General features: G+C 41.7%; 1 protein-coding gene across 8 annotated transcripts in view; it reads left to right on the top strand.

The window, feature by feature from the left end:
* NCKAP5 (NCK associated protein 5) overlaps window positions 1–24153 on the top strand; it is a 967526-nt gene that overhangs the window by 879403 nt on the left and 63970 nt on the right. The gene's annotated exons all lie outside the window — the stretch shown is intronic.

Genomic DNA, 24153 nt, shown 5'->3' with positions numbered 1-24153 from the left:
GGTTACAACTGAATCCAGTTTTCAAAAGAGAAGAGTGGGAAGGAGGAGACAGTGTATTGAGGAAATGAATAGGAAAGAGGAGGAAAAGTCCAGCTTTGGGATTTCGTGACTTAGTGCAAAATGCTCATGTCCTCGTTCCCTCAATCATCAGGTGAAGGACTTATTCTAGATACTTTCTAAGGTTTTTGGTTGGTTTGTTTGTTTGCTTGTTTCCTGGCCCAAATGTCTGATACTCTTTGAGGGAGCAGGAGTATACCTCAGCTTCAAAATACTGTCCACAGCAAGTTCCCACTTCCCATGAATCTGAGAAGACAAGGGTTTCAATCACAGGATCTGAGTAAACTAGCAAAGTTGCAAAGCTTATCCCATGATTTCTGGGCAAGTTGTAGACCTCGTCCATAACAGTAATGTCACCCGTGTGTGCGCCTAGAGTTTGGCACTTTTGAGAGCACTTCCGTGCACCCACTCAACAGTCTCCCGGCCGGACGCCTACAGTCGCATGGACCTACACACCGGTTCCCGCTTGGCCCCCTAGCAGGTGGTGTGATAATGAGGAATTTCCTGAACTACTCTAAGCCTCCCTCCCCTCATCTGTCAATACCTACTTTGAAGTATTGTTGAGATTGTTGTGTTTTTTTGCATGTGAGTGCCAAATGCTAGCAAGAACTCAGTTGTTGGTCTTCATTCTTGTCATAATTATTATTATTAAGAAGGATATGGTTAGACTAGAAGTAGATGTGGATATCATTTTTCTTGTGTTTCTTTTTTCTTAAGTTGTACTCACAGCTGTGAGTTAATACAATGAAAGAATGCAAATGTGAAACCAAGAAAGGGAAATAGGGCCATGTCAGAAGGTAACCAGGCACAGGCTTCCACAGGGTCCCCGCAAATGGAGTCACACAGGATGTGCTAAATACCCCCAGCCACAACTTATGACAACACACATGAAGTGTGAACTACCTGAGCTCATTAAAGACTCCGAGCCCAGGGTTGTTATTGGGAGCTAGTCACGCAGCCACCCTCTGCCTAGTATATATGAAAACCCAGGTTCCCAGAAGGAAAGCAGGTGTTCGGCATAAGCCACATTGTTTGCACAATTTAGGCACAGTGAGCCACTCTTATCAGTTAGGGTGGTGGGAACCTTCCCAAAATCTAAGTTCCTAGGTATTAGGGAAGGATTGACCTCGCAAGCAGGACTTTTGGAGGGTAAGCATCCCCGGGCTTGCTATGATAAGCCTTTGCAGCACAATTCATTGCATTGGCCCTGTCTAAAGCACCTTGAAGACAAAGTTATTATCAGTAGGACTCCATACAGCAAGGCGACTCCACACTGTAGTGTTGACTTCAATTATGGTCTTTAGGAGTTTCAACCACTAAGCTGAAGCTGACCCGAATGTTCCATCCACCGGCTGAGGCAGAGTCATGATAGTCACTGAGAGGGTACAAACACACAGACGGTACATGGTACGTCTAGAAACAAAGAGTTTACTCTCGTTAAGGCACTCCAAACAGACATGCATTAGTCAGACAGTGGAGATGAGCAGCCCCCAGTGTGGCGCTGCACCATGGTGCTTCCAGCCCTGCGACTCCCGGTCTAGTCTGAAGTCATTCAGTTCCGCCCTTGGTTTCAGACGCACTGAAGTCAGTTCCAAACAGCTCTGCTTATCCATGACCTCGGTTTGTCGGTGTCATGAGTGTGGACGACACCTGTCAGTGTTCTGTGTGGGAAGTTCTGGACCACATTCGCTACCTCAGAGTTGGTGCTGTCAGGTGTGCTCGTGGGCTCGGCTGTCAGTTTAAATTCATGGCCCTCACAGAAGCTTGGAAACGTAGCATGGGGAGCTTCCATTCAGGAGGAAAAGGGAACTTCCAGGGACAGTTCTGGGGGACAAAAGATCATTAATTCTCTTTCCGCCTCACCCCCATGCCTCTCCACGTACCAGGGCTTTGTTTTCCTCCATTGGTACAAAATTTTGTCTTGTTCAAAAATTGGACAGGATGAAAATCTTGAATTTTAGAGCATTTTCAAAATTGGTTTATATAACCTTTTTCCCGATTTGTCCTGATTGCTTATCCAGTGAGCCGCCTAAAAAGCCTAACTTTTCTGGGGACAGTTGCATGTAACAATCAAACTGCACTAAAGTGTATACCAGGAGAAAGGTCACAGAAGTAGAATCAGGAGAGCAGTCCCTTATAGCAAACTACAAGTAATCTGGATGTCGTCTTTCTGAATGGTGAGGAAAGTGAGGTACAATGAGGTTTCATGTCCATAATTCACAGCAAGGAGGTGACAGCTTTCAGAGAAGACTAACATGCCATAAGTATGGGTGGCCTTGGTCTTACCATGTTTCCCTGAAAATAAGACCTAGCCGGACAATCAGCTCTAATACGTCGTTTGGAGCAAAAATTAATATAAGACCTGGTCTTATTTTAATATAATATAAGACCCGGTCTAGAATACAATAGAATAGAATAGAATAGAATAGAATAGAATAGAATAGAATAGAATAGAATAGAATAGAATAGAATAGAATAGAATAGAATAGAATAGAATAGAATACCGGGTTTTATATTAATTTTTGCTCCAAAAGACGCATTAGAGCTGATGTTCCAGCTAGATCTTATTATCGGGGAAACAAGATAGAAGTTCCTAGCTGTAAGTCTCATGCATGAAAGAGAAAGGCCTGCAATGGCCTTCTGTTTCTCTAGCCAGTTCTCAAGCACCACATCCCCCGCATATTGCAAATGGACCTGACCCAGAACCACCAGTAGCATGCAGTATTTCACCTGAACCTTCTACCAGCCCACCGCCTTCCATCGCCTCCCTTCCAGCTGTCCTCATGCACTGGTGTTACACGCTTTTGATAAACTCCAGTCTGTAAGAAAGGGCTAGTGGCAAAAATCTATAGTTTCTTCATAAGACGAGGTGAGTCAGGTTCATTTTCTGGTACTCAAACCTCAAGGCACAGCCATAAACCAAGTTCAGTCAGTTACTAAATATTTATTAGGCATCATCTCCATTCCAGGCCTTATGCTGGACCCTAGGGATATAAGAATTGAGAATTTATGGGCTCTGGGTTTGATGACTGAACTGATTCTGAACCAGAATCCTTATTCACATCATTGTCTTAAACTTTAGTTGAAGATTTAATCACTCTCATGTCTTGCCTGGTTACTGGACTCAACGAAAGGTCAATTTCCCTGACCTGCTTTTTGTTTTTAAATAATTGTTTTATTTTTCAATTACAGTTAAATACATTATATTAGTTTCAGGTGTACAACATGGTGATTAAACATTTATATAACTTACAAAGTGATCACCTCTATAAATCTAGTACCCATCTGACACCATAAACAGTTATTTCAATATTATTGATTATATTCCTTATGCTATACTTTACATCCTCATAACTATTTTGTAACTTCTTAATTCCTTCCCCTTTTTCACCACCCTCCCAATCTCCCTCCCAGCTGGAAACCATCAAAATGTTCTCTGTGTGAGTTTGTTTCTGTTTTGTTTGTTTGTTTGTTTGTTTTGTTCTTTAGATTCCATGTATAAGTGAAATCATATGGCATTTGTCTTTCTTTGTCTGACTTACTCCACGAAGCACAATACCTTGTAAGTCCATCCATGCTATTGCTGATGGCAAGGTTTCATTCTATTTCATGGCTGAGTATATTCCTTTGTAAATATGTACCACCTCTTCTTTATTCATTCATCCATTGATAGAAACCCAGGTTGCCTCCACATCTTGGCCATTGTAAACAGTGCTGCAATGAACATATGGGTGCACATGTCCCCTCTTGGGTTTCTTCGGATAAACACCCAGAAATGAGATTACTGGGTCACTCTTTGTCTCTTGTTGTAGCCTTTGTTTTCAAGTCTATCTTATCTGGTATAAGTATTGCTACCCCAGCTTTTTTATTATTAATATTATTTCCATTTTCATGCATATCTTTTTCCATCACTTTACTCTCAGTCTGTGTGTGTTTTTTGATCCTATATGAGTCTCTTATAGGTAGCGTATGCAAGGATCTTGTTTTCTTACCCATTCATCCTCCCTATTTTTGTTTGGAGCATTTAATCCATTTACATTTAAAGCAATTGTTAATAAATATTTAGGTATTGCCATTTTATTATTCTTATTTTTTAATCTTTTTTTTTTTCTTCTTAAAGACATTCCTTCAACATTTCTTATAATACTGATTTGGTGTTGATGAACTCCTTTAGCTTTTTCTTGTCTGGGAAACCCTTTACCTGTTGAATCTGAATGATAGCTCTGCTGGGTAGAGTAGTCTTGGTTGTAGGTCCTTTTCATCACTTTGTAGGTAATTGACTGCTTTTCTTTTGAAGCTTTTAAGTTTCTGTCTTTGTCTTTTACCTTTGACATTTTAATTATGATGTATCTTGGTGTCAGATTCTTTGGGTTCATTTTGTTTGGAACTGTCTGCACTTCCTGGGTTTGTATATCTATTTTCTTAATCAGGTTAGGGAAGTTTTCCGTCCCTTTTTTTAAAAAATAGGTTTTCAACTCCTCACACTCCTTCTGGTACCCCTATGATGCAAATGTTGGTACTATTGATGTTGTCCCACAGGCTCCTTAAAATGTCTTCATTTTCTTGGATTCGTTTTTTTCTTTCTGCTGTTCTGATTAGGTGTTTTCTGCTACCTTATCTTCTAAATCACTGATTTGATCCTCTGTTTCATCTCATCAATTGTTGATTACCTTGAATGTATTCTTCATTTCTGACTGGTGCTTTTTTATGCTTTCTTTCTCCATTTTTATGTTTCCTATTTTTTTGTTAAAGTTCTCACGTAGTTCATCTACTCTTCCCCTAAGTTCATTGAGCATCCTTATAACCAGTGTTTTAACTCTGTGTCTAGAGATTGCTTCTCTCTATTTTGTTTAGCTCTTTTTCTGGAGCTTTGTTCTGTTCTTTTATTTGGGACATATTTCTTTGTCTCCCCATTTTGGCTGCCTCCCTGGGTTTGTTTCTATGTATCAGGTAGGGCTGCTATGTCTCCTGGTCTTAGCAGAGTGGCCTTTTGTAGTAAGTGTCCTGTGGGGCCCAGTGGCACAGTGTTCCTGGTCACCTGAGTTTGATGCTGCAGATGTGTCCCTTGTGTGAGTTGTATGTGCCCTGTTGTAGTCAAGCCTTGGATGCGGTTTGCATATCAATGGGAGGGATTGACCCTTGGGCTGATTGGTTGTGAGGACTGGATGTGACTAAAGTGGAGGAACTATTGTGCTGGAGCTGACCCTATGGATCAAGATTCACTTTAGCAGGACTCTGCTGTCTGCTGAGTGCCCTTTGAATGTGTCACCCTTGGAGGCAGCTGGGTGGTACTCTGGCTTGGCTGAATCCAGCCACTAGACATGCCAGCCCTGGGGCCTCCTGGGATCTCCCCTCCCCCACAGGCCAAGTTCAGCTGCAGGCTGTACCCTGCCTCGGACCACCTGGATGACCCACAAAGCAGTTGGCCACCACCTGCACCGGGCTTGGAGGTGCCTGGGAGAGGCTAAGCTGTGAACTGAGGTTGGCTGCTGCTACTGCTGGGTTTAGGGCTCCTTAGCAAGGGAAAGAGGGCATGTCAAGCCCGAATGCTGCTTGTGTGTTTGGGGTTTGGGAACCTTTGAGAGATTATAGGAAAGTCCACAGCATGAGACAGGACAGGCCATTTGTATGGAAAAGCTACTAGAAGTAGATTAGATGGGCCTGTAAGTTGGCTGGTGTGGGGTCTCAGAATCACCAGGGTGGGGCGAATGGAGTTAGCTAGATTTATGAACGCTGGGTTATGGTGGCTGCCTGCATCTGCACACCGGGAGGGTGGAGGGCTCAGCAAAGGAACAATAACTTGTGCCAACATGCTTGTCTGTAGGAAACCTGCTCTTCCAGCCCTTGCCTTGGAGGCAGACAATTCAATTCCTCCCTGTATGTCCCTGGAATCTTTACAGCTGCTGCTCCAGTGCTGGATCTCAGACTGAGTGAGTCTGTCAGTGAGCAAGTCCATGTGAAAGCCCTTTAAGAAAAACAGCTGGGACTTCAGCAGCCCTCAGTCTCACTTAGCCACAATCTACGCTCTTTTTCACAGCCAGATGTTATGGGACTTCTCTTCCTGGCACTGGAACCCTTGGTTGGGGAGCCTGGTGTGGGGCTGGGACCCCTCTCTCCTCATGGGGTCCTTCTGCAGCTGAGATATGCCTCCTGATTTTTAACTGTCACACAGAGTACTGGGACCACTACATTCTGCGTCTCTGTCCCTCCTACCGGTCTCAAAGTGGCTTCTTCTGTATATCCTTAGTAGGATTTCTGTTCAGCTAGACTTCAGGTAATTCTTAATGATGGTTGTTCTGTAGTTTAGTTGTAATTTTGATGTGGTCATGAAACAAGGTGTGTAGAACATTTGCCTACTCCACTATCTTGACCAGAAATCCAAGTCTCCCCGACCCGTTTTGTTAAAAAGATTTTTGGACATTACTAAACTCCTAATGGCTATAGATAACCCTGTCATTGTAAATAATCAAGAACTGAAATGCCTTAGTATCTCCTAAATTATGTGAACTTATTGTTTTTGACATACTGGCAAAGACAAATAATTTCTTTAAAACAGATGGCGTGCAGAGCTGTTGTTTAAATGTCAACTTGACTGCTGTTTATTGCATTACTTCTACAGGGAGATATTTGCATATTAGGTTCACCTGGGCACTTGGTCTGTGACACAGAGAAGCTGGGAAGCTTAGCTGGGTATTAGTTCTTAATGAAACCTCTTACATATTACAATATGTTATGATAATGACAGATGATAGGTCTATGATTTTATTTTTAGTAACTATTAACCTTTGTCCATTATTGTATTAGTTTGATAAAATAGTCCAATGGCTCCCATTAATTCTTTACTGTGTTTTTCAGGGTTGTAATGACCTTGGAAACAATCTAGTTTGGGGGCTCCCAGAAGTAGACCTTTGAAAAGGATTCAAGGGCAAGTAAGTTATCAGGATGTACAGGAAAGACCAAGAGGAAGAGTCAGGTAGAGAAGGAAAACAGGCAATAAAAGAGGTGTTATCTTGCCACCGGGACTACGTAAGTCACACAGCCGAGGGCAAAATAAAGTGCAGGGCCCCTTCTTCACAAGTTATGAAGAATTTCAAAATGGCAACAGCAGAGCAGGAGGCCCTCTGTGACTGCACAGGTCACACACACACACACACACACACACACACACACACACACATGCCACCAGCCCTGGCTACCACTGTGAGAGACAGAGCTTACCCTCAGAAAAATTCTAGGGTACAGACCCCCAGCCTCAGAGTTTGCCAACCCAAGCGTGAGGGAATGGGATATGAATTACCCCCGGCCATCACTGCTTACCAGAGGACTGCTTCTGCGGCTGAGACCTTCAGGCAAAGACATGTAGTGACTGACAATTGGACGTTCAGCAGGGTCACACTCAGGTCCTCGCTTAATGTCGTTGATAGGTTGTTAGAAACTGCAACCTTAAGCAAAACAACCTATAATGAAACCAGTTTTGCCACAGGCTACTTGATATAAACAAGAGTTAAGTTTCCATGGCATATTTGTGATGACAAAAACTTCTAAATAAAGACCCAAAACTTCTAATGTTAAACATTGAAATAAATGTTAGCTCGCTCTTTATATATATATATATATATATATATATATATATATATATATATATATATATATTTAAGAAAGAGCCATAAAAACAAAGCAAGATCATTATTTGCCAACCACTTATTCCAGTTCATGGTTGTGAATGGTCAGAACCTCTCCCGACAGCTCAGGGCACAGGGCAGAACCCCACCCTGGGCAGGAAGCTCTTCCGTCACTGGGCCACTCTCTCTCTCTCTCTCTCTCTCTCTCTCTCTCTCTCTCTCTCTGTCTCTGTCTCTCTCTCTGTCTGTCTCTGTCTGTCTCTCTGTCTGTCTCTCTGTCTCTCTCTCTCTGTCTCTCTCTGTCTCTCTCTGTCTGTCTCTCTCTGTCTCTGTCTCTCTCTCTCTCTCTCTCTCTCTCACACACACACACACACACGCACACACACACACACACGGACAATGTAGACACACCATTTCACCTCACATGCACATCTTTAAGATGTGGGAGGAAACCAGAGTTCCCATAGAAAACCCACACAGACATAGGGAGAAGATGCAAACTCCACCCAGACAGTGGCCCCAGCCAGGAATAATTTTTTTCTAGTCAACATTATAATGAAACAGTGTTGAATGAAAATATGTTATTTGAGGATCTGCTGTAGTAAGTCCCCCGAAAGGTGAAGGGGCCAGCAACCATCCGAGCACAGTATGCAAATACCAAGAAATCTCCTGGTATTTGCCAGCGCCAAGTGTCTCAAAAAGTGAGCTACCATGTTGAGCGGGGCACTTACTGACATCCCTCTTTTAAAAATAATACCTCCTTAAGTACTTTGCTTTCCACCTACTTCTTAGCCAGATCTATAATAACCAAGGTATCCATCACTTTCTACATGTGAAAGTTCCACCGTACTCTTTAAAAAGGGGGTGTGGAGGGGAGAGGGGCAGGGACCTGTACTCCTGAGTTCTGAAAATGCAGGCATGTTCATTTTCTACGTATTAGGATGCTAGATAATGTATTTCTTTCCCCTGGTGCCTCATTTGTCTCGTCTAGGAAGAGGACTTAGAATTATTCTTAGTCTACTTCCACAAGATTTGAGGAGTCTACATCAAGAAAATATTGGGAAAGCAGTTCTAAAATAATGATTTCATTCCTAAGTAATAGCAAGGTCCCTTAAAGCTTTGGGGTGCGGGTGGGGTATTAGCAGGGTGGGTTCTATGAGCTCATCTTAAATAGGCAATCCTGCATGTGTTTATTTGGAGGGGGTATATAATTATGTTTTAATTAGAAAATACACCACCCCCCCTTGGGCTCTTTAATCATTGCTGTGTGCCATAAACAATATATCCTTAATTACTACGATGGTTAATTTTATATGCCTAGGCCACAGGGTGCCAAGATATTAACACTTAAATTGACAGAGTGAGTAAAGCAGACTGCCCTCCTAAATGTATTGGGCTTCTTCCAATCAACTAAAGGCCCAAATAGAACGAAAAGGCAGGCCTGCCCCCCGGTACGAGAGAATGCTTCCTGCCTTTGAGCTGGGATGTCAGTTTTTTCCTGACTTTTCACTGAAACTGAAGTATTGACTCCTCCTGGGTCTCAAGCCTCCCTGCCTTCAGACTGGATCTACACCATCATTTCTCATGGTTCTCAGGCCTTCAGACTCAGACGATAACCTAACCATGGGCTCTCCTGGTCTCCCGGTTCTCCAGCTTTGCCAACTCACCCTGCAGATTTTGATTTTGGGATTTGCCAGCCTCCATAATCACATGAGCCAATTCCTTATAACACACACGCGCGCGCGCTCTTGGTCCTGTTTCTCTGTAGAACTCTGACTAATACAAGTACATGTAATTAGATTTTAACAGGATGGGTATAATATCAGCTCATTAGAGGAAGTTGAATTTCTGTCGTCTGTCCCAGTGACCAAAGATTTCAGTTCGCTCCATCCAGGCGAAGGAAAACTGAACTGAAAAACTTACCCTATTAGCTGAGCAGGGGGCGCGGAGACTGCAGATGGCAGGATTCGGATATCCCACAGTCTGCATCATCACCAATTACCGTATTTAAAACAGTGGGGCTGGCGCCCTAATGAAGCCCCAGTTAGCAAAAGCCTTTCCGTTCAGCGGTCCAGTTTCATGTGAGCAAACAAAGCCAGACATTTGTGCCTCAACTGCACTTGAAATCAAAACTCGTTCAGATGTAAGAGTGAACTTCCTCATGGGGTGTGTGCCTCCTACAGAAGCACTCCCCTCACCCCGATAGGGACGAAGACTTGAGAGGCCTGTGAACAGGTAAGGGTCCAAAGCCCTTGGAAATCTGCATGCCTGCACACAGCATATTTATTCATTACACAGCAATGATTCCTAGTAGAGAGAATTTAGGTTTTAGAGCAAAGCTCCACTAAGGGCAGTAATGAGGACTTCAAGTGTTCATGAGAAATCAGCGGGAGTTGCTGTCCATGTAGATAATTGTGCTGACTGGCCAGAATCATGGGTGACAATTAGCGCAGCGTGCAGTTCGCATGTTGTTCTGCTCTGTAAGGGCTACAAGGGAACCTGGGTTAAATGGCCTTCTTCCCCTCAAATCAGCATATCTGGGATTCCACAATGGATGGAGGGGTCCTGTGCTGAATTTGTGTCCAGTCTTCATTTATAAACAGAACTCGTATAGAATGTTGTAAAGAAACTGCCAGACAGAAAGACAACGCACTGTGTGTGGAATGAGAAATTCCCGTTGTTCACCAGCCCTTATGTGAGAAAGCAACACCGTAGAATCACGTACAGGTACCTGCTTCTGCTTCCTTAATTGCACAGGGTTCACTGAATCCAGACTTTGCATCAAACATGCGAACCCTTCCAAGTTGAGTGAAGTGTCCCAGGATGATGCAGGCCTGCAAGTAGGAGCAGACGGAGGCTGTGGGGCATGTGTCGTGCTTCACAGTAAACCATACCCTTTAGTGAGTCTGATTTACAAGGATAATAAACTGCGCTTCTAGGGTGATATTTTGCAGGCATATTGAATAGAAACTAAGATGACTTTTTCAGAAACACATGGGCTGAGCTGTGTTGTCCAGACCGAAGCTTTCCCTTCCCCTGGCAGATTTAACTGTCAGAAACCTCTGAAGCTCCAGCGTGTTCCATCCTGCTGCCAGGACCCAACAGAGAGACCCACTCAGCTCCGGCCTCATTCTCCTCATTTTGCTCCGTCCCTGACTCTGTCCCAATCATCTGGGAGAGGGAGGACCTGGCCGGTCACTAAGGGTCCTATGATTGGCTTTAGCTCGCCGGAGACCCTCTCAGCCTCTATATCCTCAAGTTCTCTCAGCTACCTTCGGCTTCCTCCTCAACCCCACCTTCGGCAATGCTGTCTGTTGTAGCTTTGCTTTGTACTTCCCCAGCAATTATGTTCACAAGCAAAATCTCCAAGCCTCGCTCTAGATATTTCTCGTATGGACTCCAGGATCACGATCCCATTCAGCTTCCCGTCCTCCTCCACTTCCCCCTCACCATGGTAACTGTCATATTATGATCTTTTTCCTGTGCTGTAACTTGGCTGCTATTTCAGCAGCCCCACCCCCCCCAGTTACTATACCCCCAATTCTTCACATTTAGAAAAATGAGAGTTTTTTAATGCCTCTTTAATCTCTTTCTTCTTGTCTTTAAGAGATACACATTTTCTAAAGAATCAATAGCACATTCAATAATATTCAACACGTAATGATAACATCTTCCTGTTGCAAGTCCACATTGTGACAGTTGTCCTAGATGATCCCAACATAGAGTCCTGGTAGCATCTTTTGAATTTTTATATGCTGGCCTGGGGTCAAAATGGTTGCAGCTTCTCATCAGATTTTCTGTCAAGTCTTGTTTCCTTTCCCTGAACACCAAAGAAAGGCCAAAAATAAATAACACTCAGACTTAAAAATCCAGGGTCACAGGTGCTAAACTAATTCCTGAGGCTTCACATCTTTCATGAGACTTCACTAACATTTTGAAAATCAAATTAATGCCACTCCATGGCACTCACCCTGGAACCAGTATACCTACGTTTCAGTTACAGTTTTGTCCTTTATTAATTAAGCAAATCTTTGCCTGGGTTTCTGTATCTATAAACTGGATATGCTGGTTTCTAACTTCCCCAACTCAGTGCATGATTGCCGGGAAAATCAAAGGAGGTGAAGTTCATGGCAACATAGTTTAAAGGCAAGGTGGGCCCAAAGTGCAAAGGACTCTTTTATACCAGCATGTGGGGCTCTGCTAGGTGCTGAAGCCATACTCATCTGCTAGCCAGTTCTCTACTTCCATTCCTCTTGAAACTGTAGTTGAAATACTGCTCTATGTGGCTAAGCAGATATTTAAGGGTTTTTTTCTGGTTTTGGTGTGTTGTTTTTTTTTTTTTTTCCCATGTCATTTTTCTCACATTATCTTGTAAGGGAAAAGTTGCTACCTTTGTGGTAACTCTTGTTCTAAAAGCCCAAAGGCCAGAACCTTTTCATTAGGTCCATTATGGAAAATAAACAGGCAGTGAGAGCCAAAAAGCCTGGGGGTATGGTTTGATAGTGAGTTGATCGTAGATGTCGAAAAAGAATTTGAAAATGACAGTGCTTTTGAAGATGAGATTATTTCAGAAAGTGAGATTGAAGAGGAAAAGGAAGAGAAAGTCTACATCACACTAACTAGGTTTGAAGGTACATCTGAATATGCATTTATTTTAAATGAGAGCTATAAAACCTCATTAGAAAGGAAATGCTGGGAAAAAGCCTCCTGACTTGGTTATGAATGACTCACTAGAGTCCATGTGGAGTGGTTATTGAATTAGAAAAAAGAAATGACGATAAATACCAGAGGAGGGAACCTAGGAGATGAATATATCCCCAGCAATAACTTGGAATTTGGTCTAAAGACAGGGGGAATAGGGTAAGATCACAGTAGCTGCTAACAGGGGAAAGAACTCTGGACTTGAAGCTAAAAGACTTGACTTCGAATCCTGGCTGCTGTGTGTGTATCCCTGTCCCTGAGAGATATGTGTTCCCTGTGCATTTGTTTTCTCATCTGTAAAATGGCAATTATCGTTGAGACGTAGGGTTGCTGTAAAATGCAATTGAAATAATGTCTAAGAAAGAATGTAGCAGATGTTACGGTTGGCTTCCCCGTTTCCACACCAAGGGTACAATGTAATAGGGATGTCATGATAACCTTCCCTGCCAGTGGTTGGCTCAGAAACCAGGCCTGGGTCAGTCAGTGACTGGCTTTCTCCCAGTGGCATGGATTAGTCCAGAAATGAGCTCGTGACCATATCTGGCTAATTTTCAGGGTGGTTTGAGGTGTACAGAGAATCGCATAAAGAATTGGCTTCTCTTTCCCTCTTGCCTTGGGAGAGTGCAGTTGAGTGTGTATGGAGCTGCTACAGCCAACTCCTACCAACATGAAGATAAAGCTGAGACACAGGATGTGCAGAGCCAAGAGAACTGCAAGGAAACAGAGGCCGAGACTCTAGATTAAGGCAGCCCTAAGCGCCCTGTAATTTGTACTGTGAGCTAGTACAGTTCCTTACCATTTATTGTGTTACTTTTCACCAAAAGCATCCATACTGATTTAGAATGCTCAGTAAACTGAATACAGAAGACAATCTGGAATCATATCGCAGTCAAGCCGGCGAGCTTTGTGGTTTATATAGGCCTTGGTCCAAATTTTGGCTCTCCTGCTTGTAACTATATGACCATGGGCAACTTTATTAACCTCGTTAAAACTCAGTTTCCTCATACATAAAATGTGTCCCTTGCATATTGTATAATGAGCTAGTGCAAGTAAAGAACTTGCCCAATAGTAAGCAATCAGCAAATGTTATTTTGCTAGAGAACTGTGAGGTATGTTGAAGGTAAAATGCATTTGCACAGAGCGTGTCTAGCCTGCTTATACAGTCATGATTTAGTGGCTCAGCTCCTAAGGACCCTCTCTGCAGAGGAGAGTCTGAGACATACAAACCAGGGAATCCCGCCCCCAAGCTAGAGAAGCACTGGGTTACCGAGTCCCTGGCAGGCGCTTTGATACTGGGGATTTTTAAAAATGTATTGTTTTTAAATGTGTTTTTCAATTGCAGTAGACATACAATATTATATCAGTTTCAGGTGTACAACATAGCAATTCGACATTTATATACCTTGCAAAGTGATCCCCCCATAAGTCTAGTACCCATCTGCATGCCTGGTGATTTTTGATTGGATGCCAGAGATATAAATTTGCACTGTTGAGTGCTGGACTTCAGGATTCCTATAAAGACAGTTGGATTTTCTTCTGGGGTGCATTGAAAGTTTCATTTTTCAAGGCTTGCTCTTAAGTTTTGTTACGACAAGTCCAAGAAAGCCTTTATTCTAGATATAATATAGCCTCACGACTAAGGCTTGACCCTTCTAAGGAGTCTACCTTATGATCCACATAGGAAGGTCTACCGTCTCTGGATGGTGGAAATGTAAACTATTTTCAGCCTTATGTGAGCTTGAAAAATTATTTAACCTACTGCTTCATAGCGATTGCTTCTCTGACCTCACAAATTTCACCTCATGCATGTGTAGATCAGTGCCTAGCTGAACACTACAGGGAAACCTCTGCTAATCACATTTTTTTCCAACACTCTGCCCTGAAAATTCTAGCCGCCTTAACACCCCCCTGCCACCCAACACACATATACATACACACGTGCCTACATTTATCTTTTCATTTCAGCAGGACTTCCAGACTTTGTTCCTGTTCTGTCTCTCTATGTTTCAGTCTGGAAATGGCCACTAGACAGTTGGCTAGAGATATTGTATGGCTCACCTCATCTGTTTTCCTTGATCCAGAGATCACGTTCTATGCTGTCTATTGTTCAATATCTGAAAGCAGTGTTTCACAGTGTATGTGTGTGCCTGTTACAGTTAATCCTTAATGGACAGGAGCAAAAATCTCTCTGTATTTTTATCCATATCCATATCCTCTGGTCTGCTGGATTTCATTACTTCTTTATTATCTTCCTGTAGAGACAATCATGGAATATTAGTGACTGGAGAGTGGCAGCTGAAATGGAAAGATAGGTTCATATCCACTTCAGCCGTCCCTTCACCCACATTCCACCTATAGTCACATAAAGGAAAAACAAATGATCCTTGAATATTAGCTTAAACTAAATAACCTTATAATAATTAAAATCCTAAACCAAGCAATTAAGGCATGGAAAAGTGAGTATTGGGGAAAAAAAAGTTTAGGGTTGTGAAGACTTGAGATTTCTTCCTTTCTGCATATAATTTGAAAAATCATTAATACTGATTAAATACAGAGGCAAATGGAGAAAAATATCTATGAACTTTAAATTCTTATCTTCCTGGAGACTCTCATTAAATATCTGTAATTATAGTTTTAAATTACATATATTACAATATAAGCAAACTAAAATAATATATAATTCTAGAGTATGTAATTTTTTATTTAAAAAAGTTAGTGTTATAATACAGAGGATGCTCTAGCTCTTATAAACACCTTTAATAAATTATTTTATCTGTTGCTAAATTGATAGGTCTGTATCACCCATGCTTCTCTGTTTTTATATGCTCTTACCAAATAAAGCTGTTTTGGATCTTTTCCTGCAGCGCTTTACCCCCAATTTATTTTCTTTCCTCTCTTCCCTCACTTGCCTTATGAAAGCCATTGTTGTCCAGGCATGTGAAACAGAGAGTAGAGGCAGTTGTCCATATAATTTAACAAACCTGATATGGAGTAAAACAGATTTAGAGAGACACAATTACCCATAATAGCCATCTGTATCTATCAGATTCACTAGGTAATTTTTCAATTTTTTACTTGATTTTGGCAGGACAGATAGAGATGAAGTGAATCCATGAGAAAGGGTCGATCATAGAACAGATATAGGAATAACCTTTTGGGATAGATATGCTGTATCTTCGATACAGGGAAGTTGTGACTTACTCATATGGGAATGTGATCTGAGAATGTAATGTCTCTGCAAAGCAAAGGAGAATCAGTAAATATCCTTATTTAGAACTTTACTATGCCTTTCATAAGCACCAGCCCAAAAGTGGATTAAAAGAAGATATAAGCAAATAGCTAAATTATTAGATAGCTATTGGATCTTTTCATGGATAGAGAATGAGCAGGATAACAAGAAGCAAAAGGGAGAGATAGTTGGCATTTCTTCAATTAGAAATACAGTGGTCACAGATCAGGACTGCAGCCATTGTGGTTCTACATTTTTATGGTACTCTAAAAAGTTTTGCTGATGCAAGTGAGGTTGTTGTTGTTGTTTTCAGTCAGAAAAAAGTCAGACTAAGGAGGACAAGACTTGATATATGAATAAGAAAGTGATCAAGAAGGAATCATTGGTTTATGGAAAGGTGGGAGGGATCTCTGTAGTCCTCTCATTATCAAGGACTTTGAACCAGAAGAGATTATTTCTAAAACAGGAAAGAGGAATCTGGGATCCAAGTCTGTTCCTAGTTCAGCTGACCAGTTCAAACAAATGCTGGTTGTTAAACCATAGTGGTCACATTAGCCTACTCTTGTATATCACAATAAATACTACATTCAAGACTGGCCATTGTTTTCTAAGATGAGCATAGTGGCATACCAAGACATGGGGAGTTATGTGAAGGTCTCAAGATTTTTCATTCTGGAGGCATAAGAAAACAGAGATCGTTATTAAAGTTTATAAAATCAGGAAGGGTTTGGAAAGTTGCATAATAAATTCCAGAATACTAGATCATGAGCCATCCCTGTTGGCAAACCTTAGGAAAGATTGTTTGAGTGTCAGTGATGGGAAAGAGCACGACTTATAGCACATGTACGGAGTTGTTTCTCAGACGTTATACCAGCTGAGTACTTAAATCGATTCAAGAAAGATTTCTATGAATTCATGGTCTTCATGCACATTTGGAACATGTTTCTAACCTTTTCCAGTTTATATCCTTGAGTTATATCCCACCACAATATTTTACGTGATGCTACTATCAGACACAGAATATTGGTTCACCAGATACCAACCCAGCCTGGGGTGGCACGTCTTTTATATCCGTTTAAATAACTTGTCCTTCATCTTCATGGTCTGATTCTTTAATATTCTGTCATGTTGATTCCCTAAAATTTTGTCATAGGCACCCCCTATGGTGCAGAGTACCAGCCCCCAACACCTCAGTCTTCCTTTAATCAAAAAGAGTACAGGGATTGGAAAACAAGTTTACATTCACCTATACACTTTTCAAATCTCAGAAAGCTTAAATGCAGTTTGAACATAGAGGCTGAGTGTTCTCATGCATTTCAAAGCCATCAGATTGAATTTACCCTTCCAGAAGGTCATGTTAATGCCACAGCCAAAAGTTACCCAATGGTTGTGAATAAATAGCCAATGCAGTCATTTTTTACTACTTTGATAAAACCAGGGGGTAAACTAAGAATAAATAACCTACATTTAATTGATGTAGCTTTGGCAACAAGCTTAGTTTTTCGGGTTTTTTTTTTTTTTAGCTTTCTTCCGCCATACAGATGAGAAGAAGGATGTGCAAATAAAGAGATCTGTTGTCCCATCTGTAGTTTAAGTTTCTGGTGCCAAAATCACCCATAGCTTAAAGATGTTTAGGAAACTGGAGAGAACTCGTACAAAAACTTATTTACATGACAACTTGCATTGAAGGAAAGCACACCAATTAATAACACAATATGAACATGAAACACCCATAAGTTGGTCTTTCTGGCTGGTGAATTGTGTTGTGTGTTGGGGCTTCAATGCATATTGGGTTGACACTTTTGTATATATGAATGAAGGTCTTAAAGTAAAAAAGAGTTTGAATTTAAAATTTTTCTATTTCCCTAGGATTGATGAGTGTAAGAGGGAAAAACAGTGATTACTAAAGTTGTTTGTTTGAATCTATAAGAGAAGGTAGATCACTGTGCAGAAGCAAATATAACCTTTTAAGATAGATGGTCTGTACCTTTGCTAACTGAAAATCATGGCTTGTTAATTTGGGAATGTGCCGTGAACATACAATATGTCTGTGAACAAAGGAGCATCAGTAAATGTCATTTATTCAGGTTTATAAAAAAGCCTTCCTAGGTGCCAACACCAAAATGGATTTTTTGAGCAAATGGACTCCATCCTTTCTATACATGAGGCAACTTGAAACCAATTCTAGGTACTTTGATTCATATTCGTAATTGCTCATTAATTAATTGTGATCAACTGACCCCCAAGGAAATGGTTGCCAAAAGGTAATTGCTTAGGAAATAACCGGGGTGGTGGGTTAGTAAAATGCCCCCAGGTGTTGCAGTGGAACACTAACCACACAGATGAAAATTTGGTTTTCCTTGAATTCCATGACAGCACATGTATTATGAATCCACAGGGGCCCTCACCTCTCCCTGGCAGCCACTTATGGAAACTTATAGATCACCTATTTGTAATGAGCACTATGTCTGGCTTATAACAAATGAGCTATGATTCGTTTTTAAAATCCTTCATTGCCACATAGCTAGCAGGTAGCGCAGAAGGTTGTCAAGCCTACTCTCCCCAACTCTGAAGCCTGCTCTCATCTCACTTCATTCTTCTGAATATTCAAAAGAACTTAGAACTCAAGTGAGGTTTTCTTAAGCCTGTCCTGTATAATAATCCCTTTGAACAAATGCATTAATAATACCAGGAATTGGGGTTTACAAATTCAAGCAATTAAAGATTTGTGAGCTAGGATCGGTGAGAAAAAGGTGAGACACTTTAATTTATAGAAGAGAAGGCTGAGGGAAAAAATTAGTTAGTGGCATTTCCCAGACACTGAAAATCATTGCTAATTCAGATTCCACGAACTTGGAAATTTACATTAACTGAAACAGTGTTGGAAATAAAATGTTCTCTTCCCAGCAATTTTTAAAGGTAATGTTTCTGTGTAATTGAATAGTATAAAACAAGTTTAGAAGAAGCAAAGACAACCCGGTTAAGAGAACAAATGGTTTTAAAAGACACTCACTATTTTATGTAAATACATCTAGAAAGTTACTGAGTGAGAAATCTCATCTACTCACTACAGATGGCTTCTGGGAACTTGACTCTGTTAGAACTTAGTTCTTATACTACTATGGGTGCTGACGTTAAATGGGATGCCGGCACTCAGCATGGCATCTAGAATCACTGAAGATAAGGACCAGGGTAATGTCATGCTGGCTTTTGCTAGACCTGGGACCATCCAACCCAATGATGCTTTTGAGGGACTGAGGGGGATACTAAAGCAGCATTCCATGGGCTGTCTATCTTGCTTCTTGGTCACTGACCCTTGCTCTAAGGGTTTGGAAGTATTAAGAAACTGGTCTTTAAAAATATTCAGTAATTCTGAATGATCTTCTCCCTCTGGCTATCTGCATTAATAAAGACTGGCAGTATGTGAAAAATAGCTACGCAGAAGAAAAAGAAGTCAGCTGTTTTCTTTGGTTGCTGGAGTCAGAACAAAGAGCAGCAGACTGGGATTTCAAAAGGAAAGGTTCATATTCAATTTAATTTTGGGAAGGACTTTCTAAAGATTAGTTGTTTTTCATCCAACTATTCTTTCGTTACCCTCAGTGAGCATGGACTGGTGACAGAAGAAATCAGGTATTCTATCAACCTATGCTTATTATCAGCTCTCTCAGCTTATAATTACCTACTATAGGATAAGGGCAATACAGGATTAGGAGTGGACTGATATGGGGATATAAAGGAGATGAGTAAAAATTTGTCTGCCCCTAGGATGCTTCCAGTCTAATAACACTGTTTTTGAGAATTAATGCCAATTTCTGAATAATAACTGTGTACCTATTCAAGGCATCGTGCTATGTTTATTACGTGCTTTCTTCTAGTCCTCAAAGCACCCCTATGATAAAGGTTATATGATCTAATTTTCAGAAGAGGAAACTAATGCCACCTGCCGTGGCACCTGGTATGAGGAGCAGCAGGGGGAATGCTCATTGGCGAGCTGATTAGGGATTTTACATTATGTGCCCTAAGTTCCAGTTGCAAAATCCCAGGTGCAAATGTCCCTCCAAAATTTCTTCTCTGCCCCCCACCCACGCAGAACCTCACCCTTCTTGGCTGCTCATAGTCCGGCTGCTCATCTCCCTCCGAGGCACAATATCCCCCCTCTGTACTGAAGCTCAGATGCCAGACAGTATTCCAAACCCAAGCGCTCTCAACAATTTTCCCAAAATAAGAGGGCCGAGAACTTCCTGTATCAGCGAAGAGACTAAAAAAAAAAAAAAAAAAAAAAAAGAATGGCATCCGTCTCCTTGCCTGCCAGAGATATGCATGGTACTATATGCAAGGTGTGAGTTAAAGGAGATTCTGCATTCGCTCTGTAAGTACGAGGGCCCCTGCCATTCTGCTGCTGGCATGGCCTGAATGGATCCCTGGTGTGCTGAGGTGTTGAGCCCTGAGCTCTCAGGTGGCCGGTGGTCATGGGACAGTCTGTGTTTCCTCAGCGAACCTTATATTGTCTGTGTGTGCCTCAACTTTAAAAGGACTGGGAAGCACTCCTGTAAGTTATCTCATGAAATATCTGGGGCTTGGCGGTGGTAAGTGAGAGAATTCACCTTGAGAGATAGAGAGAAGGCAAATAGGACGAGGAGAAGTAGGTAGCCTCCTACCTAGCCTCTGACTCCTACCGGGGTCAGAGATGTGATTGGTGACCTTGGAAGAATAAAACCTGCTGGTCCACTCAGTGACCCAACCCTCGAACTCATTGGCAAGGTCCTGTTGGCAGCTGTTCTCACAGCCTCAAATGTGAACTTAAACTTGTCAAGATCCAAACTGAGTCAACTCATTCGAGATGCAAGGCTGGCTTGCCCTTTGAACTTTGTTCCTATCACAGCCGTGTAATTATTTTGTGAGTTCTTATAATTCTCTGAGGGGAAAAAAACTGGCTTCAGAAGTACAATATCTAACCCTTTTCCAGCATGCAATATTTTTAAGAACTGCGAAACTTACAGTGCCTTAAAGAAACTACATAACGAAGGTGTCAGCATTTTAAATATAAGCTCCATTTCCAAAGGTTTATGCATTCCGAAGAAATTTGCTTCAGGGTAAAACTTGGCATATAGTGCCCGAGTCCCTGACTGTCCACACCTCATTTCATAGGTACTTATGAAGGAGGCCTTCAAATTCACTACATTTGGCATCTGTAACTTTTAGAAATAAAAATGGCTTAATAGCAGGTGCTTTCTGAGTTTAATGTCAGTGCACACAATTCTCAGAGAAGTCAGGAATACCAAAAGTGCTGTTTTATAGAATCTGGTATGACATTAATATGAAGGGAAAGAAAAATAACTTAAAGGGACAGACACCAGGAAATGCTGTTCTCTGAAGGGCACCGGGTGTAGACGTCCTTCATCATTATCCCTACCCCAGATCCCTCCTCACCCTATTTCCTGCCTTGTATGATAGGCCATGCCAACATACATGGACTTTGCCGTCTAGGGTCTTTCCTCAGAAAATCACTAAAAAGGCAACCAATAATCTCACTTTGCTTTTTGAGTCTCCATTTGAGGGCACTGGATTAAGTGCTCTCTGAGCCGCAAATACTTGGTGGGAAGAGAGTTCTTAGACAAAGCCAGAAAAACATGGCCCTTGGAGGCAATGCCTATCATTGCCCAGAGAGGTGAGATACATGCCAGAAAAACCTTGGCGTGGAAGTCCACAGATGCAATCTGAGAGGGCAGAGGGAAGAGTTCAGCAGGCAATTGTGACTCTCAGGAACCATGTAGATCGGGATGTGTAGTCATCTGCGTAAGGGAAGCAACTGCCTGGATGCAGGGCTTGTTGTCTGCAAACTCCAACCTCAGGATGGGGAGCGTGGGAACCAGCTAGAATTCAGGCGCCTGTGCCAATTGCAGAGGAGAAGCTGGGTGCCTTGCCTGGGATCAGTGGCCATTCTGTGTGCCTTCTGCTCACAAGGCTACCTCAGTGGCGATTAACTGAGTGGACCCCACTTCCAGATATACCTGTGCTTTGGAGGGGGGGGGATCAGTATAGCTCAGTGGTTAAGTGCATGGTCATTGTATCATTGCAGTCATGCAAGCCTGGATTCAAATCTAAGCTGTTTACGAGGTGTGATCGAAAAATATGGTGAATATTTAAATTTAAAAAAATAATTATTACAATAACAAACACATTGCCATTAATCTCCCTCAAAATCCTCCCCCTCACTTTGAACACACTTGTCCCATCGTTTTTGCCACTTTCTGAAGCAGTTCTGGAAGTTCTCATTAATGAGTGGCTTTACTTCATCCTCCATCATGACAACACTCTGTGTCACACATCGCTTCTGGTACGGCAATTTCTGTCAAATAAAAACATTATGGTGTGTCCTCATCCACCTTATTTACTGGATCTGGCACTGTGCGACTTCTGGCTCTTCCCCAAAGTCAAAATGACCATGACAGGTAAACGTTTTGAATCGATTCAGGACATTGAGGCAGCCACAACAGAGCAACTAAAGACACTCATGAAAGAGGACTTCCAGAACTGCTTCAGAAAGTGGCAAGAATGGTGGGATAAGTGTGTTCGAAGTGAGAGGAAGTATTTTGAGGGGAATTAATGGCAATGTGTCTTTTACTGTAACATATATATATATATATATATATATATATATATATATATTTTTTTTTTTTTTTTTTTTTTTTAATTTAAACATTCACTGTGTTTTTTGATCATACCTCCTATAGCATATGGCCTTGGGCAAGTTACTTAACCTTTTTGAGCAGTGAATCCTCATTTGTAAATAGTGATAATAGCTCTTATCTTTAGGGTTGTAAACAAGATACAAAGAAAGCAGTGACCTCCTAGTAGCAGCCAAACTTGATCTATCTTCACAAAAAGAAGAGAGCCACAACATCCTTCCATGCTGAGCACTCTTTGGTTTAGGAGGCAGTCCTGAGGATGCTGGGAGGAAATTATTATGGCAGGCATCCTGGGCAAGTAGGGACTAACACACCTCAGCTGTTATAGACATGAATCTTTGATTCCCATCCTCAAAGACTGGGTCGGTTCTGATGAAGGTCCTCTTCTGTGTGAGACTGAAATAGTTCAGACATTTAGAGTTTCCCCAAGGACAACATGTGGACATGCTAAATCTTGGGTGTTGTGTAAAATGAAGAAAGGGCACTGGATTCTGAATAGCAAGATCTTTCTTTCTGATCTCTCCTGGCAACACCTCCCCATGTAAACAGCCTTCCAAAAGGCCATTCTGTTACAATTAAGTCTCCTTAATTGAGGAGGAAAGGAATAGAGAAAATAACAAATAACCTGTAAAGCTGGTAGAGAATAAAGCTGACTAGGTGAAGACCCTGAAATGAATGGGGCTAAAACTTAGCCCTTGTGATGCTGGAACGATCTCGGACCACAGCCCTATGGTCCAGGGCTCCTGTATTCCATGACCAGACTCTGGTATCCGAGCATATGAGATGGCTAGATGGCACCGTACCAGAGACAGGCTACCTGCATCTTCCTACTAGATATCACTTTGGAGGCTGAAGCCTCTCTTTGGGGGACCTCATTTTCCTAGTGCTTCCAAAACCAAGCACCAAACCTACTAGCTCCTATAAAAGCCAAATCTGTACTCATCCCCCTTAACTGTTATCTTAGTATTAGGAGATTCCCAGAATTCTACTACTCAGAACAAACAGGTTTTCAGGAAGAAGGGGGTGGGTGGGCAAATTCTGAAGTTCAGATAATTGCTGAGCATCAAATGCGATTGTATAAGAAACACACTTAAGGATAAGCTATTTCCCTACCAGGTATCTACTGATACCTAATACTCATACAGATATACTAAGCATTTTGTATGAGTCACCATTCATTATTTCATTCTTCCAGCTATGCTAAGTATCATTCTGCATTTTAGAGCTTTGATGGTGAACATATATTTATCCTCACAGCAACCCTATAAGGAACCTGGGACCTCAAGAGATTAAGGATCTTGTGCAGGGGTTTACACAATTAGTTATTGGCAGATACCACACTCCAGTCATTGTTCCATAAGGCACCACCGAAGTGCTAGCTGCTGAGCCAATTGTTACAAAGGTTACTCACATTCTATTATATTCCCCATATGATGCTGAGTGGCACCTCTTACCCAGTCCTAAACTTACAAGATGCTGGTATAAACTTTACTGAGGATGTTCCAGTCTAAGATTGTTATATAAATAGGAGATGTTTTGGGGTGACAACCAGATGTTGGAAGCTGTCCCATTGGCTTGGATAAACCACACCACCATTTCAGAAATTAAATATGTAATATTTTTTTCAGATGTTGTATGTTTATCTGTACATCAAATTTTTTGAAGATGAGGATTTAATTAGCAGACTATGTCACACACAAGGTAAAATCATCCTAATTTGTTTTAGGGAATAGTGGGATCCCTGGGAAAAACAAGAAATCCAAAAGGTACTGATGAGCTTTGTGGCTGCATGACGTGAGAGTGAAAGACAGAAAATGGCCCTATAGTCTTCTCAGTAAGACGTCAAATGGCAACT

This window comes from Rhinolophus sinicus, chromosome 17, assembly GCF_057876585.1.
Source record: "Rhinolophus sinicus isolate RSI-liver-muscle chromosome 17, RSI-T2T, whole genome shotgun sequence".
NCBI lineage: Eukaryota > Metazoa > Chordata > Mammalia > Chiroptera > Rhinolophidae > Rhinolophus > Rhinolophus sinicus.
Note: the sequence above shows the minus strand (reverse complement) of the source record. Positions and strands in the feature narration are given on the sequence as shown.